General features: G+C 38.6%; 1 long non-coding RNA gene across 1 annotated transcript in view; it reads left to right on the forward strand.

Moving 5' to 3' along the window:
* Window positions 1-9,777, forward strand: part of LOC133771291 (uncharacterized) — a 28,687-nt gene extending 18,910 nt beyond the window's left edge. The window contains exons 2-3 of the long non-coding RNA XR_009867557.1: window positions 7,223-7,436; window positions 9,708-9,777. This is a non-coding gene — a long non-coding RNA (uncharacterized LOC133771291). The remainder of the gene's footprint in view (window positions 1-7,222; window positions 7,437-9,707) is intronic.
* The last annotated feature ends 8,478 nt before the right edge of the window (window positions 9,778-18,255 follow it).

An 18,255-nucleotide genomic window follows, 5' to 3' on the forward strand; every position in this document is an offset into this window, starting at 1 on the left:
CTGTTTGATAAATATAGAAACTGTGGTTCTTAGCCTTTAAATCAACATTTACTAGAAAATAATTACACACCAGGCATGTGTTAAGTATTTTAAATATATTAGTTCTGCTAATCGGCATCAGCTATGTAGCAGTCGTATTAATACTGTATTATCATAATTTTATAGATTATGAAAATGGAACACAGATAGAATATGTTTTCCTTACGATGATGTACCTAGTAGATTGATATGGCTCCTCATGTCTCTTTTCCCTTTTCCTTGATGTCTGGTAATGTTCTACAAACAGGCAATATTTCACTATCCTGTTTCCCAAAGTGATGGCTCTGAAATAGTGTGATAGGTTGTGGCTGATCAATACCTAACTTTGGCATGTGAGTGAGACCACTACAATTTTAGGATCTCTGTTACTGCAACATCCTCACTGACAGTTTCACATAGCTAATAAACAGTTGCATTCTGAATCTGTGAACTTACTAGTGTGCTTTCTCTTCATAGCCTCAAATAGTACCCAATGACACATTTAATGTGGAAAACTGCAGGCTACACTTAATATACATTTTGAATCCAATATGTGTGGCTAGGGAGCCATGGTAACCACACTTCATATGCAACAGCTATCCTAACCCAGGCACTGGTCATGTAAATGAAAGAATCTTGTTGAATATTTCAGTCCCAATAGACTCCATGTGGAGAAGAAACAAGACAGTAGGTACTTCAGATGTCCCTCTACAAGAATCATTCCAATCTCCATATGTATGGAAATTTCCAAATATGCTCTCAGTGAAATTATAAATGTTGTTTGCTATTCTTTCAAGGGAGTTAGTTTTCTCCATTCTGTGAGAAAAGATCATTAAAATTGCCAAATCAGGTGATCAGGCTGTGAGATCCCGTAAGCACAGCTGCTAACATACCTATAGACACAATGTAGAAAAGATTTGAGATTTAAAGTACTTAGAAAATTTAAATTATCTCATCTATCAAATCTATTATTGTTGCAGTCATGGTTTTACCTTGCTGAGGTGGAAAGAAAGACTAGATTTATGATTTCCAGAGGCTTATGTCAAGAAGAATATATATGAGGAAGAGAGAGAAATATCCCATTAATAAGTGTGGGGAAATGGGTAAGTGACACAAAGTGTCAATGATCAACATAGCATGGGAGCATTCAGGAGGGAATACTTAACATTGATGGGAGATGGACAAAGCCTTCCTTTAATGTAAATAGCACTCCTTAGACACCCAGAGAGGAGCATGCTGGCCCAGGACAAAAGCATGTGTGAATCCCTGGAGGTGAGAATAACTAGACTTTCCTGGGAATAAATGTTGTAGAATTGTTGAAGGCAGTGTCTCTCAGGGAATAATAGGAATTGAGCCATAAACTGCAGTTAGGAAGCAGCACTGAAGAAAGTACCATGTGAATCAAGCCCAACTCATCCTTTCCTGGATCTCTGAATCATCAGTCTGCAGGGATGTGGTGCTCTACTGTGTACTAAGCAGCCGTTGTCTGAGAAGGGGAAATGACAGCATGGGCTGGATTCAGCTGGCCAAGTATGACTGGCTCTTGCGGGGACCCCGAGGCAAGTTTTACACAAAGTGAAAACTACTGGTTTCACATTTCTCTGAAATATAAATAAGTATCTAAAATATGCAAAAGATAAAACTTAAGGTATGCAAGTCATGGTGGATAAGCAGAAGCTTGCTTGAGGAAGGACAAGTGTTTTCAACAAACGATAATGGATAGCAGAATATCCATATAATACAAAAGGAAAAGAACATTTTTGTTTGCCACATTAAAAAAAAAAAAAAAGGAAATGGACAACATAACTATGGTCCTATAGCTAAAAGTACAAAGCTTTTAAGAGAATACTTGGAATCTTGTTGATTCATGTTATTTGTGCCACAGAAAGCAACAATCACAAAAAGTTAAAGAAACCAGACATAAGAGAGTTTGTACTGTATGAACTCACTTATATAAAGTTCCAGAACAGAAAAAAAAAATCAGAACTCTGGCTAATTTTTGGAGATATGGGTGTAAAGACTCAATGGCAAGGAGTATGACAAATCTTTGTTGGCAGATGGTAATCTTTTATATTTTAGTAGGATGTTAGGGTTACACAGATGTATATTTGTCAAAATTCTTCAACAAATTAGACAGGCATTAATGTTATTTAATGTTATGCATTCTGAAGTATATGGTGGGAAATGTACTCATAGCCACAATTTATTGTGAAATACATCAAAATATAATGTGAATTAATGGATGGATGGAGGAATAAATAAATAGACTACAAAGAATTTTCACTAAAATGTTAATGATACCACCTAGGTTTTAATGGTACAAGCTGTTCAATGTATTATTTTTAAATTTACTTATAAGCCTACTGAAATTTTTCACAGTAAATGTTGTGGTCCACATTTTCCACTTATTTACATTTAGAACAATAGCTTATTCTCATATTTCTTAGACAGTTCTAGACTCACATCCACCCACTTTCCCTCCCTTCCATTAAAGCTGAAATGAAGTCACAGGGTGGGTGGGTATTGGCATGACTAGTTAATAAGCAGCTTCTTGCCACTCCTCATTCCAACGTTCTGCCTCAGGGCTCGGGACTGACAGTAACAAAAACACTAGTTCCCTTTGGGAACACAAGCTGCAAGCAGAAAGACAAGAATGAGACCAGTATGAACAGTTAAGGTTGAAGGTTTTGTTAACAAACCGTGGGAACAGGATTTTCACCAAATGATTGGGATATCCCAGTTAGTAGAAATTTTACAGATGTTTTAGAATGTTTAAACCTGAACAAAACTATTGGAGACAGTAAACTTCTCTCTTAAATAGTGTTTCCTACTTACTTTCCAAATAATAAATTGTATCTTAGAACATTGTAAAGTAAAATTCATGCATTTTAAAAGTTTATTTATATATCTGTATTTTATTTGGAAAATGGACATAGAGAGAGAGAGAAAGAGAGAGAGAGAGAGAAATTTTCCATCCATAGTTCACTCACAGATGCAAATACCTATCAGGACTGGGCCATACAGAAGCCAGGGGCCTTGATCTCCTCTGGGTCTCCCACACGAGTGGTAGGCACTTGAGGTATCATCTATTGCCTCCCAAGGTGTGCATTAGTAGGAAACTAGAATGGGAGGGTAGGTAGGACTTGAACCCAGACATTCTTACCCAGGGGTATGGAATGTAGGAGTTCCAACCAGCAGCTTAACCCTCTGTACCACCACCCCCATCACCAATTCATTTATTTCTCACCAGCTATCTCCTCTTATCTCAAAAGAATTATCAAACATTGAGTAATACAAGCCAGTAAACTAGGAATAATTTCTGGTTACCCTATTTTCCGATCTATTCAATCTATAATCAAGTCATGAGAGTTCCAAATGTTCTCATATTCTTCCATTTCTTTCTGCTCCCATTGTCTTTCCCGTTAGTACAGGTTTCTTATATCTTTTACTTGGATTCCTATGAGTCTCTTTGCTGGTCTTCTGATTTGTTTGTATAAATAAATGTATAACAAATGTAGATACATGGGGTTGGGTGTTGTGGAGCAGTGAGTTAAGCTGCTGTTTGGGACACCTGGGTCCCTCATTGCAATACAGGTTCAAATCCAAGCTATTCTGATTGCTTCCAATTCAGCTTCTTGCTAATGTGCCTGGGAAGGCAACAGATAATGGTCCAAGTACTAGGATCCCTGACATGTGTTTCAAAACTGAATGAAGCTCCTGGCCCCTGGCTTCAGCCTCACCCATCCTTGGCTGTTGTGGGCACTTGGAGAGTGAACTAGCAGATAAAAAAGATTTCCCTCTCTCCATTCTGACTTTCAAGTAAATAAAGAAATAAATCTTGGAAAAAAAATGTAGCTGCATGATAGCTTACTTAAAATATTTCGCTGTTTTTTCCTTGTGCTTTGTCTTAAACCACCTTATTTATAATAATTTTGCAAGCTCTACCTTACACCCCTGATTTATAGTTCCAGAATCATCCCATTCCATTATTGCCATAACCAAGACTGCACACTCTGTGGACTTTCACATGCCACATCCTATCTGTGGAATGTTCTTCCCCTAGCCTTGTGTGGTTAATTGTTTCTGTTCTTTTGGGTTTCAACATAAAATATCACCTTTTTAGAGAGACTTCCTTGACCATCTTGTTCTACTTGGTCTTCACTTTTTGATATATCTTGTAGATGAATAAGATCAAGCTTCTATCTAGGGGCTTCTCAAGTTGATCTATTCATACTGTATTTTGATAGTTCTCCAAATAATTTAGGAGATATTTTTGAAATTATTGAAAGAGATACAAAAATATATTTATGGAAACTTTATGGAAACTAAGAACTTCTTAGTTTATGGAAACTAAGAATTGTTTTTACATTGATTTAGATCTATTTTACGATATGTATATGTGACACTGATTAAATAAAGCTTTAATAGTGTTTCTGAATTTCTAGATTTTGATTTTTTAATTTTTAAATTATAATTAGATTTTTATTTTTAATCTAGTAGATAATTAAAATGATAATGCTATAATAAGAGATGCATATTTTTAAAACAAGAGATGTTCTCATCCATAAAATGTCTGAGACACTATTCCATAATCAAAGTTAAATTTGTCATATGATATATATTTATCTAAAACATTTATTTATTTGCTTACATGAAAATCAGAGACATACACATGCATGCATAAACACACTCACACACATACCGAGAGGGAGGGGGAGAAAGAGAGAGAGAGAGAGAGAGAGAGAGAGAGAGATAGGCAGAGAAAATGAGAGATAGGGATCTCCCATCTACTGGTTCTCACCAAATTTCTGCAATAGCCTGGCCTACACCAGGTTGATAGTAGCCAGGAACTCAATTGAGGTCTTTCATGTGGGTGTCAGGAACCCAACTTTATGGGCCATCACCTGTTTTCTCCCAAGGTGTACATTAATAGGAAGCTGGAAATAGAATCAGGACCAGGACTTAAACCCAGGCACTATCATATGGATGTGATGCCCCAGCTGTGCCTTAACTGGTACATCAAATTTCTACCCTGATTTTATTTATTGACTATTTTGAATAAAGTTTTCTGTATTTAGAACTAGAATATTATAAATTAAAGGAATCATTGAGATGTAATTCAATTCATTTTTTTATATTACAGGAAAGGAAATAGAAAAACAGAAATTTAAAATATCCTTCCAATCACAAGATAGGAGGGTAGAACTAACACATTGGTGTCCTGTCTTATAATCCAGTGCTCTTTCTATTTCCCTTAGTTTCTTTTTTTAAAATTTATTTGACAGGTAGTTATAGACAGTGAGAGAGACAGAGAGAAAAGTCTTCCTTCCGTTGGTTCACTCCCCAAATGGCCGCCACAGCCAGCGCTGTGCCGATCCGAAGCCAGGAGCCAGGTGCTTCTTCCTGGTCTCCCATGTGGGTGCAGGGGCCTAAGCACCTGGGCCATCCTCCACTGCCCTCCTAGGCCACAGCAGAGACCTGGACTGGAAGAGGAGCAACCGGGACTAGAACCCGGCGCTCATATGGGATGCCGGTGCCACAAGGCAGAGGATTTATCAAGTGAGCCACAATGCCAGCCCCTTAGTTTCCTTTTGACACTACCCTGTAAAAATGTTGTCAGTGTGGAGGGCATTTGATGCAGCAGTTGTTTCTTCTTGGGATGCCTGCATCCCATATGAGAGTGCCTTGTTCCAATCCTGGCTACTCCACTTCCAATACAGTTTCCTGATAATGCAAACTTTAGGAAAGAGCAGATGATGATGGCTCAGATACTCAGGGCCCAGCCACCCACATGGGAGACCTGGCTGGAGTTTGGTGCTCCTGCATTTGTCCAGTAACAGTCCTGGCTTTTTTCAGCATTTGAGGGAATGAATCAGTGCATGGAAACCCTCTCTCTCCCTCTCTCTCTCTCTCTCTCCCTCCCTCTCCCTCTCTCTCCCTCTCTCTCTCCCTCTCCTTTTCAAATAAAATGAAAATAAATAAGTAGTTTTTAATGGGGTCAGAGACCCAATTCCTAAACTAAGTGTCAAATAAGTTCCTTCATTCTCTTTCTCTCTCCCTTTGGTCTTCTCTCTATGTATTTGTGCAGGCTATAAATTTTACTTTATCATGTGTTTATTTTTTACTGGTAGGTAAAGAAATATTTAGCCAGCTGCAAATTAACATGGAAATGACCACACAAGAAAAAGGGTTGTTAAGCAAAGGTAGTGTAATTCCCTACAAGTAATCAAGTAATTGCACTGAGAACTATAAAATGTGCACAGAAGTGCATGTCACCAGCAAAGCATCCCTTCTGCTCACATTTTTCTTGAGCCTCCTGGAGCAACATAAAATCTGTTCACCAGTGCCAATGGCAACAAACTCAAAATTTGACTTGTAATAAAGCTTGATTTTCCAATGTTTCTATTGGCTATTCTATTACACAATAGATTTAATGATACAGTTTGATGTTACATGTTTTCATAGATTTCTGTTGAAAAGCCAAATTGAAGTCAGTTTTAGGGAGAAACATAAAAATTCTAAAACCCAGACGCATCAGTGTTCAATTTGCCAGATTTAAACTTACAGCAGTTTTCACCAAGTTAGAGATTTTCTATATCAATAGAAAAAAATACAAAACTTTCTTCATTTTAATTTACTTTGAATTCAACTTGGTCCCATAAGGACAGATGCACACCATATTTAGATAACTGGTATCATTATTTGCCTCATACCTATTTAGTTGTTATTAGCTGAATGCTTGTAACATTCATTTGGAGAAATTGCAAAGGCAGATTCCTGAGTACCACCTTCAAAGACTGTAGTTCACTAGATCTAAGCAAAGCCAGAATTCTTAATATTTTTTTAAGACTGATTTATTTATTTGAGAGTCAGAATTACACAGAGAAAGGAGAAGTAGAGAAAGGTCTTTCATCCGCTGGTTCACTCCCCAGTTGGCTGCAACGGCCGGAGCTGTGCTGATCCGAAGCCAGGAGCTTCTTCTGGGTCTCCCACATGGGTGCAGGGGCCCAAAGACTGGAGCTATCTTCTGCAGCTTTCCCAGGCCATAGCAGAGAACTGGATTGGAAGTGGAGCAGCCGGGACTAGAACTGGCGCCCACATGGGATGCCGGCACTTCAGGCCAGGGCGTTAACCTGCTGCACCACAGCACCGGCCCTGAATACTCAATATTTTTAATAGTCATCCCTATGTGATTCTGATGCAGGTGTCTGTGGACAACATTTGGAGGAAATATTGCAAGCTTGGTGATCATCATTTTATGGAGCACAACCTTTCTTCATTCAGGAACGTGCAACTTCAGGATGGCCAAAGACAAGACAGTGACCTTGGAGAAGGATAGTTTTCCAACTATTTGGGCTTGGTTGGAGAGATCCACCCTATGATAGCAGTAATCAAGGAATACCTATGTCTGTCCTAAGGTAAAACAGCTGTCTCATTACAGACTTTTTCAGAAGATAAACCATGAAGCTATTGCCAGACAGGGAGATAAAGTTATCCCAAATTTGGTATGCAATATTCCTTATTCAGTCCCTACCTACACAATAAACAGAGCTCACAACCATTTTACAAAGAAATAGTTCAAGAATACTTTTATTGAGGACTGTGACTACATATGAAATTATCTTGTTCTTTTGTTAATAGCTGAAATGTCCCATTAAGAAGATCTGAAAATGGGTAGCAGATGCTGCTACTTAACCACATGGCTCAGATCCCTAGAGGATCTCTGAGGAAAAGAGAGACTAGACTCATTAAGAAATGAGCTCATTAATGGAAAGTAGTGCATTCTATCACATGAATAAAAATAATTATATAAAGCCACTTCTGGAAATATATCAGAACTATCAAAATAATCCACCTTGGGTACATGTTGCATTCAGAATCCAATCAAGCTTTATGGCTTAAGTGAGCTCAGCTGGAAAGGCTTTGTATCGTTAGATGTAAAGTTCCTATGTGCCTAGGTTACCACACATTTTCTGCATTAGTGCCACTATATAGTGACTGTAAATAGGCTGACAGAGGCTCATTTTACTGAAGGTAAACAACTGGCCACTACTAGTTAGTAGACTTTTGGCCTAACTTTGGAGCCGAGAAGCAAGTGTTTTGAACAATAGTACATATCCTTAAAATTAGTGCCCTTGTGGACAAAGGACAATTCTACAATTTCTCAGTTTCATAGATGCCACACTTTCTGCACACATTACCACATGCATGACACATACTTTTTGCACTATAATTATTCACAAACCATGCCCTACTTGTGTTCCATGACTAAAATAAAATTTCATTAGTGAAATCCCATTTTATACTGAGGGTAATAATATATTAAATTAATAGATGAGTTTTTCTTGACTCTGACATTTTTCCTAGACCTTTTTTTTATTTTTGAAACTTTTAATACCTGCTATCCACATCTAGCAAGAGATGGCTATTCATTTACAACAGCATAGTGTATTTGTTTTTGTTAAGCTTATGCAAGTGTTCTGGGCAGATTTACTAAAATATCTATGATTTTTAGGGGCTCTACCACCTGCATAGGTGAAGACACTATTGTGATTATTTAAGCTGTAATTATAAGTATCTGAGTCGTCATGTAAAACCTCTACATGAATACGTCAGGTTCTCTCCTTCAGAGTAAGGTCATTCCTGGGCCAGTCGTCCAGTAGAAATGGCTTTTTCATATGGGAAAACAGATGTGAGATACAGAGCTCTAGTAGGAGTTCTAGGGGAATTTCCAGTTGTTAGTCCGAACCTGGAGAGTGCCAAGACATCTAGAAGAGAGCTCCTTGGAAGATGGGTGTCCAGTTTCATTTCCTTAATGAGGAGCTCAGGAGGTCAGATCAGCTGCTGTAAGTTCTGAAGTTTCAGGGTTTCACAGAGTTCATCTCTGCACTTGGAGCTACAGATGAGTTGCACCAAACCAAATAATCAGCATCAGAACCAGATTATCTGCTTGAAGGGTAACACAAATCATAAAATGCAAGAAAACTAAAATTCATGGAAAACCATTTAAATCATCTCTGATTTTAGTTTAGTAGAATAAATATAGAAGGAAAAACATAAATTTTTTTGAAATCCATCAGTACATACTTCTTTAAAGTAACCTGATCAGTTGGGCAAAATTTCCCATCATTAATTCTTATGGTGATGGATTAAAAAGTGCAATTTCCCATAGCATTTACAGTTTTTTTAACACTATTTTTTAAAAATAAGTAAGGAGTGGTTGTTTGATCTAGCAGTTAATTTGTTACTTAGGACACCCTGTCTCACATGGAAGCACCTGGGTTTGAGTCCTGGTTCCGGCTCCTTGTTTCAGCTTCCTGCTAATCAGACTCTGGGAAAAAAGAATAATGACTCAAGTAGTTGGGCTCCTGTCACCCATCTGGGAGACCTAGAACGAGTTCCCTGCTTCCAGCGTCAGCCTGGCCTATCTCTGGCTGTCCCAGGCATTCTGAAGCAGCAGATGGGCACTTATTCTCTCTTTGTCTCTCCTCGCTCTCTCTTTCAGATAAATAAATTATTTAAAATTAAATAGCAATAAGTGGAACAGCATAGGGAAATGTGATTAAATATTAAAAAAAACTGGTGATTAAATGTGTAAGCTTAGGATTATGACCAAAATATTAGGGTAATTAAACTTGAAGTAATCTTAAATTATCTATCCTTATTCCATTGTCTTTTATTGCCTACAGGTATCATATGTAAAGCATTTCAAGTTACCTTTTGAGGAGGAGCAGATGAGCAGATGTACTTGGGACGGTCGAACAATGGTCTTTTTCACATTGCTCATTTTTATTGCTATTAAATCTGCATGTGCTTTTGTGTATAGCATTACATCCTGTTTCTTTCTTCCTACACCAACTGATGCAGCTTTGAAAGTTAAAATTTGTTCTCCGTATCCACCTTCAGGAAATCCTTCAAAAGTATTTTTGTAACTTCCTGCATCCTGATTGCAATTTTATTCAAGATATCTTGAGAAAGGAAGAATATTCAGTAACTCCTATCCTGTCGTAAGCCAGTTATAATTGCAGCTTGTTCAGACTAATAAAATGACCTCATCTCGTGCAAGCACAATAATGCCAAGCCATGGTTAAGTATAGCTGGTAAGAGATGGTCAGCCAACACACTTTCATAGTTATTTATTTTTTTTTTTTACAGGCAGAGTTAAACAGTGAGAAAGAGAGAAAGGTCTTCCTCCTGTTGGTTCACCCCCCAAATGGCCACCACAGCTGGCGCCTGTGCCTATCCGAAGACAGGAGCCAGGTGTTTCCTTCTGGTCTCCCATGTGGGAGATCCTCCACTGCCTTCCTGGGCCACAGCAGAGAGCTGGATTGGAAGAGGGGCAACCAGGACAGAATCCAGCACCCCAATCGGGACTAGAACCCGGTGTGCCAGCGCCGCAGGCAGAGCATTAGCCAAGTGAGCCGTGGTGCTGGCCTTCTGTTCTTGTATACACACTGAAGTATATTTGTAAAGAGACTGATAGGTCCCTTTTCTTTTTATGGACATTCATAGCTGTGATATATTAGCCAAAGCAATGATATTGTATTGTCAAAGTTACTGCCATGATACATCTGCAGAATTCTTGCCCAGGAGTCCAGGGATATTAAAAGCATTACGATAGCATAATGCTACAATATTTTTATTTGGCTTTAGCAGCAGGAAGGTGAAGATATTGGAAAGACAATGGCTGGATTATTCTTCCACCAGTCTGCTTGTAACTTTCTGAATGTATGAAGCATGGCAGATATCTGTCACACTGAGTCAAGACTTACAGTCATAGTTAAGAGGAAGTACATATTTATGGTCTCCCTGATGAAGGATCAGCCATTGGTTGTTATCCTGAGATAACATTGGTATCCTGAGACCCAGGCTGCAGCATATGGGACTAGAGTTGTAGATCTGATGCAAGAGTAGAAACTAGTGTATCGTATGACATTCTGAGCCCATTCTTCTTACCTTTTTAGGATTCTAAACTGAAATGACTTACTAACTGAAGTCAGGGCTTAAAATAGAAAGGATACAAAATCTAAGAGAAATGGAGCTATGAGATGAACTATAGTTAGTAGAGGAGGAAAAGAAAGAAGGAGAAAAAAGGGCCTGGTAAAGAGAAAAGCAGGGCATTTAGTGTAAGAGAAGTGCAGAAAAACTGGTCATTCCTGTTTGCTCAGATAACTGATGACTTGCTGAGCTCAGGTTAATGCTGTATGGTTTCCTTTCTTGTGGCTGCTGTAACAAATTATGACTTCTTGATTTGAAACAAGAGAAACTTAGTCTCTCACAATTAAGCAGGCCAGAATGAGAAATGAATGTTTGGACAGAGTTGTGCTCCCTCTGGAGGCTCTGGGGAAGAAACATTTCTGTGTCTCCTCCACTTTGCAGGGGCTGCACACTTGGCTTGGTTGTGGATCCCACAGCAGTCTCTGCCCCTGTCTTCATATTGCCTTCTCCTCTGTGCACCTGTGGCTAATCTCCCTTGACCTACTCTTATAAGAACACTTTCCATGGCATGTACGGCCCACCCAGATAACCCAAGACAGTCTCCTCATTTTAAGATCCTTAATTTAATGACATTTGGAAAAACAAAAGCCAAAAAAAGAAACACTTGTTCGAAATAACATTCAGAGGTTCCCGGGATTAGAATGTGGGTGTGTCTTTCTGGGATTAGTCTACCTTGCTGCTCATAAGGTTCTTTGGAACAAAGCTCATTTTTCTGAAAGGAGATTTGCTGCTGCCAGTGGGTTCTTTTGGAATTAAAAAAAGGGGGAGTCGGAAGTTAGATGTGACTCAGATCTCCATAAGGTGTACCAACCTCCAACCTTCGTGTTTGAAAGTCAAGGTCACAGTGAGGGTATCATATGAGTAGGGAAGAGGATCATGCTTCGTCTTTACAAGAAAATCATGAAATAGTTCAGAATTTCTTTGACAATCCCAGTACAGCTCCTAAATATTCATGCTCACAGATAGGATCATCAAAAAAGAAAAGATTAGAATTATCTTTTACTAAATTAATAAAATGGTTGCTGTTATGCTACCGATATTTTATACTATTCATTTGATAATAATTATTCATCATCCATGGTTTTCCAAGCTCTGTGTAAGACCCTAAGTTACAAAGTTATACAACTAGATCCCTTCCTCCAAGCAGCTCAGTGGCTGGTGAAAAAGAGACACACATAATAGCCATGTGGTCTGATTTTTTTTTTGTAAAATAAGTGGATACATTGGTTAGAGAAAGCTTGGGGAATCAAGGAATTTGAAGTCTGGGAGATGGTAAGGTAGAATTTGCTGGTTGGTTGACTTTGCGAGTAGAGTGGAATGCTAGACAGAGAACATAGGAAAGATGCCCTACTCTAGAGAATACCTTCTGGCCTCCTCATCAGATGCTTCAGTTCCACAGTGGTGGTTTTTGTTTTTTTATTTTGTTTTTGTTTTTGGCTTAAAGCCTATGTAACCTGATAAACACATTTTAGAGGAAACACTCCATGGATTACCAGTTATTTATTTATGCTTTTATAGAAACTACTTTCTCAGGTCTTTTTATGAGAGCAAGTTTTAGGGAGAGCTGTGTAGAGGGAAAATGAAGATACAAAACACTACATGCATGTGTGTGCACGTGTGTGTGTGTGTAGTGAGTCTGAATTGTTGCAGGGATACAGAAAAAAGAGAGAATAAAAGATTTTACAATGACTCTGCTCCTTCATTCTCTTTAGCATATAATCTCAATACTTTCAATGATTGTGTGATCTGTGTATTTTATTTTATTGCCATAGTTTTGTGTAAAGAAAACAAAACTTAAAAAAGTAATTCACTCATCCAAGATCACAAAGCTGGTGTCTAACCTGATATTTTAACCCACTCAGAGCACAGTAGTTCTGTCTTGGGGAAAAGATTGTGCAAAGGAACAGAGGCAAGAAAGACTTCAACTATTGTTAAGTAATGCAGTGGACTTCAATAGAAAACATAAATGGGTAGTTGCAGGTGATGAGGCTGAAAAGGTAGGTAAAAGTAAGCTGGTAGTGACTCTTCACAACTTGCTACTTATGGAATGGAATTAATTTTCCTCAGGTTGCACGAATACTCAGCGGAAATTACTTCAAACAGTCCAGTGTTAAAGCTACTGGCAAGTCTATATTTTTCATGTTTCAAGAAGAGTAAGTCCTTCAAGAAAAGCAGGATCAAGAGGCTCTCAGAACAGTAAGGCTTGAACTCACATCTGGTTGGTAGGAAACCCATTACTTGACCAATCACTGTTGGTCTGTGGAGTCTGCATTAGCAGGAACTCAGGATCAGCAGCCAGAGCTGGGTATCAAACCCAAGCACTCTAATATGGAATGGTAACATCTCAAATGCCAGCCTAAATACCTACCTCCAGGTGACTTTTTTCTTTTTTTCTCTTTTATAACTTGCACAGCAGTTTAAAAAGAAATCCATAAGTGATACTTATTAAACATTGGAAGCGTCCCCTATAAAATATGGATTTTCTATTGAAAGAAAACAAAAATTGCAAATCTTGAACTTGCATGTGATGGGGTTCAGGACATGTTACATAAAAATGCGGCATCTTAGCATTTGGATAGTTAAAGCTGAAGGTGTTTGAGGAAATGACAAAACAGAAAGATCTCTCTGACTTCCTGCCCTTCTCCTTTAAAGTGTGTCGTAAAACTCTCATTTAAAAGGTGCCCTTATAATACCTGGAGGAAAGGAGTATTCTCCTCCACAATGGAGGTTCACTGAGAAGAATCTCAGAAGACAAGTGACTACACTTGGCTCGCACTCTGCCTCTTTTTTTTTTTCTCCCCAACTCTCCACCCTTCACCAAACCTAGCATTTAAACACTCAAGTTTTTTTTTTTTTTTTTTTTGACAGGCAGAGTGGATAGTGAGAGAGAGAGAGAGAGACAGAGAGAAAGGTCTTCCTTTTTCCACTGGTTCACCCTCCAATGGCCGCTGCAGCCAGCGCATCTTGCTGATCTGAAGCCAGGAGCCAGGTGCTTCTCCCGGTCTCCCATGCAGGTACAGGGCCCAAGCACTTGGGCCATCCTCCACTGCCTTCCTGGGCCATAGCAGAGAGCTGGCCTGGAAGAGGGGCAACCGGGATAGAATCCGGCGCCCCAACCGGGACTAGAACCCGGTGTGCCAGCGCCGCAAGGTGGAGGATTAGCCTGTTAAGCCTTGGCGCCGGCCAAACACTCAAGTTTAAATATTTTTTCTGGGCTTCATTTTCATATGGAGGGCCCGTGTAAATAAATTTTCATACTTTTCTATTGTTGATTTGTCTTTTGTTATGGAAGATTCAACCAATGGACCTCCAATGGATACTGGAGGAGGAAAAGAAAAATTGTTCCCCTAAGTTTGCTCCAATGAGAATGGTTAGCTTCGGTTGGGTATCAGCTGTCCTTTTAGAAAGGTAAATGTTTCTTGATGCATAGCAGTCATGTATAATGTCTGCTGGTCTCTGCAGATTCCTACTACAGTTTGCTACCTCCTACTACAGTATTTGGGTACTTTCTTACCACACACCCTTTTCAGGACTATTTTATAAATGTGGACTTTCTATATAATAGGAGATAACATAGAAATATTATAGAAAATATCATCCAAAATATAGAAAACTCTATATCTTACAAAAATTTGAAAACTCAAAGTCCCTCTTGCACAGCAGGCTTGTAATATATGGAAACAATAAACAAATACATGAAACATTTGCTACAGCCTATAATTTCTTTACTTGAAGAAGGTGTGTTTTATAGTTGCTTTGATTAGTAGACTGTAAAAGCACTTTAGGAAACCACATTTGCAGGCAAATAAGAAAAGTGCACAATGGATCATGCTCACTGAACAGGTTCTGTGTCATTGGATTTTAGCTAAGTGGCTGGACTTTAAAAGTGATACATGGTATCTGGTAGGGCATTGCAATAACAAACATTATCTGCTTACAAAGAATTTTGTTGCATTTGCTTTTGTCCTTTAGTGGGAGCAATATCTTTTGCCATGTGTCATACAAGATGATGAAAAGCTGAAAAACCTCACAAAAGAGCCATCCATTTTCCAAAATATTATTAGTTATATTAAACAATGATGGCAGAAATTTACAAAGAATAGTAACAGAGATCATTTTCAATATCTATAATTTGGTAAAAGAAGGCAGTATAGTATAATTTTAGGCTTTTTTTTTTACAACATTTCTTAAAATTTTAGATGCTATAAGTAGAGGAAGAAAACAGCTGGAATAACAAAAGAAATATTTTGGTGTTGTGGGGAAATGTTGCAAAGTAAGTCCTGCTTTGGTGTTTACTTTTTTCAAACACTAGTAGCTATTGGAAGATAGTCTAGTATTTGACACATACTCTTCAGGTTTCCTACATTACACTTATTACTATGTGTGAAATGATAGGAAGAAAGATCAAGATGTATTGATAAAAGCTGTAAGTTAAGGTTGCCATTTTAACAAGGTTTTACTATGTAAGGGGTTTCTTTAACTCATGAGAACCTGACAGCTTCCCCACCGGGGAGCCTTGTTGCAGTATGAACTGGGAAGGGCAGTTTGGACATGCAACTGTGGTTTAATAAATCAGTCTTATCTTGGTCTCATACTCTGTGTTTGAATATATATAACTTAGAGGTAAAACTTTTCTTCAGAATAAAACTTTTGAGACCATCACTGTGAGGTAGTGGGTAAGGCCACCGCCTGCAGTGCCAGCATCCTATATGAGTGGCAGTTTGAGTCCCAGCTGTTCTACTTCAGTTCCAGCTCTCTACTATGGCTGGGAAAAGCAGTAGAAGATGGCCCAAGTCCTTGGGCCCCTGCACTCATGTGGCAGACCTGGATGAAGTTCCAGGCTCCTAGATTTAGATCCGCTCACCTCCAGCCATTGTAGTCATTTGGGGGAATGAATCAGAGGATGGAAGATTTCTTTCTGTCTTTCTCTACTTCCGCCTCTCTGTAACTCTGCCTTTCAAATAAATCAAAAGATCTGTCAAAAAAAAAAAGTAGTTGATGTTACTTGATGTTGCATGGCCTCTCTAAACCTCCTTTTATCTTCAATATAGGAAAATGTTTATTAAAAATATGAACTGTACCGGTTGCCCCTCTTCCAGGCCAGCTCTCTGCTGTGGCCAGGGAGTGCAGTGGAGGATGGCCCAAGTGCTTGGGCCCTGCACCCTATGGGAGACCAGGAGAAGCACCTGGCTCCTGCCATCGGATCAGCGTGGTGCGCCAGCCGCAGCGTGCCTACCGCGGCAGCCATTGGAGGGTGAACCAAAGGCAAAAAGGAAGACCTTTCTCTCTATCTGTCTCTCACTGTCCACTCTGCCTGTCAAAAAAAAATATATATATATATGAACTGTACTATGATTGTCATTAAATGGATGGAACTAGCACACCCCAAACAGCTTCACTTCCCTACAGGTTTTGGGACTTTATGCTTCTTCACCCATCCTTTCCAAAAACCTAATTACAGGGTGGAGAATCTGATAAGATTACTCATATTTAGATGTAAATATGTGATAAGACTTCAAGAGTCAACTGCCCTGGCATGTATTTATCAGAGATCAAAGGTTTTAATTCAAAAGAACGAATTTTTATGAAATCTTAGGAATTAACTACTTATTGGTGGAGATATATATTTACTCAGTAAGTCATTTCATACTTTGTTTTCCAACCACAAAAATGGTTTTTATAATGCTAATTAGACTACCAACATCTCTGGATAATGAAAAATATTAGTAAGGGATTCTTTTCTAGATATTTATGCTTTTGTTTTAAAAATAAAACCAACTCTCTCTCTCTCTCTCTCTCTCTCTCTCTCTCTCTCTTGAACACACACACAAAGTTTTCTTCTGCTTCTTAAATATCTTCTAACCAATATTTAAGCAAGAAGTATCTAATCTTTTTTTTTTTTTTTTGGACAGGCAGAGTTAAGACAGTGAAAAAGAGAGACAGAGAGAGAAGTATCTAATCTTTACTTCAAAGGAGCAGAACTCCCAAATAGAACATCATTGCTGGTAATGACATTGTTATCAAAAATATTTTCATGGTAGAATGGGAATTTGGTGCAGCAGCTAAGATGTCATTTGAGACTCCCTGCATGCCATACCAGAGTGTCTGCGTATGAGTCCTAGCTCTGCTCCTGATTCCAGTTCTGTGCTAATGTGCACCCTATGAGGCAGCAGGTGATGGTTCAAGTACTTATGTCCCTACTGCCCATGTGAGAGACCTGGGTTGTGTTCTGTGCTTTTGGCTTTAGTCTGGCTCAGCACCAGCTGTTTTAACTGCTCGGGGAGTGAACCAAAGGATGGGAGATCTCTGTCTGTTTCAGTCTCTTTGCCTTCCAAATAAATAAATAAATTTTAAAAGTATTTTCACTTGGAGTTAACACTGTGTAGTAGCAGGTAAAGCTGCCAGTTGGAGTCCTGGCTGCTCCACTTCCAATTCAGCTCCCTGTTGATGGCCTGGGAAAACAGCAGAAGATGGCCCAAGTGCTTGAGCCTCTTCACCCATGGGGAACTTGGATGAAGCTGCTGGCTCTTGGCTTTAACCTAGCACAGCCCTGGCCTTTGTGGCCATTTGGGGGAGTGGACCAGCAGATGGAAGATTTCTCTCTCTCTCTCTTCCTCTCCTTTCCTGTAATTCTGTTTTTCAAATAAATAAATTAATTAAAAAAATTTTTTTTTTCACTCAACAGCATTAGAATTAAGGAAGCACTTGTATAGTTGCAATTCTATCATGTATACAATTAGGTAAAAGAGCTTTGATTCTTGCATAGTGAGCAAAAATACGCATTAGTTTCAATTTTAAACCCCATTTAAGGTTTAAATAGAACCTCTCTAAACCAGCAAAGTTAGTGGGGTCAGCATTCTGAACTGAAATATTAGCTTTAGACCACTGTTGAGACTAATGGACAGAGCCTTGCCATATTCTAAACTCCTACCACTCTTTTTAAATTAATTAATTAATTAAGTTAATTAAGTTAACAGGTTTAATGTAGTTCATGGATGCAATTCTAAGAATATAATGATAGTCTTCTTCCCATTGTCTCCCCTCTCCCTCATTTCTCTCTCTCTTTCATTTTGTTTTTGAGAACTGATTATTTTCTTTTTAAAATTTTTTAATTTTTAATTTTTTTATTTATATAAAGAGAACAAACTTCATGTATTTCACATGTACAGATTTAAAAGTATAATAATACTTGCCACCCCACTTTGCCTCCCATCTTTTCTATTTCTTCCTATTTTTTTC

The sequence above is a fragment of the Lepus europaeus genome, chromosome 12, assembly GCF_033115175.1.
Source record: "Lepus europaeus isolate LE1 chromosome 12, mLepTim1.pri, whole genome shotgun sequence".
Classification (NCBI taxonomy): domain Eukaryota; kingdom Metazoa; phylum Chordata; class Mammalia; order Lagomorpha; family Leporidae; genus Lepus; species Lepus europaeus.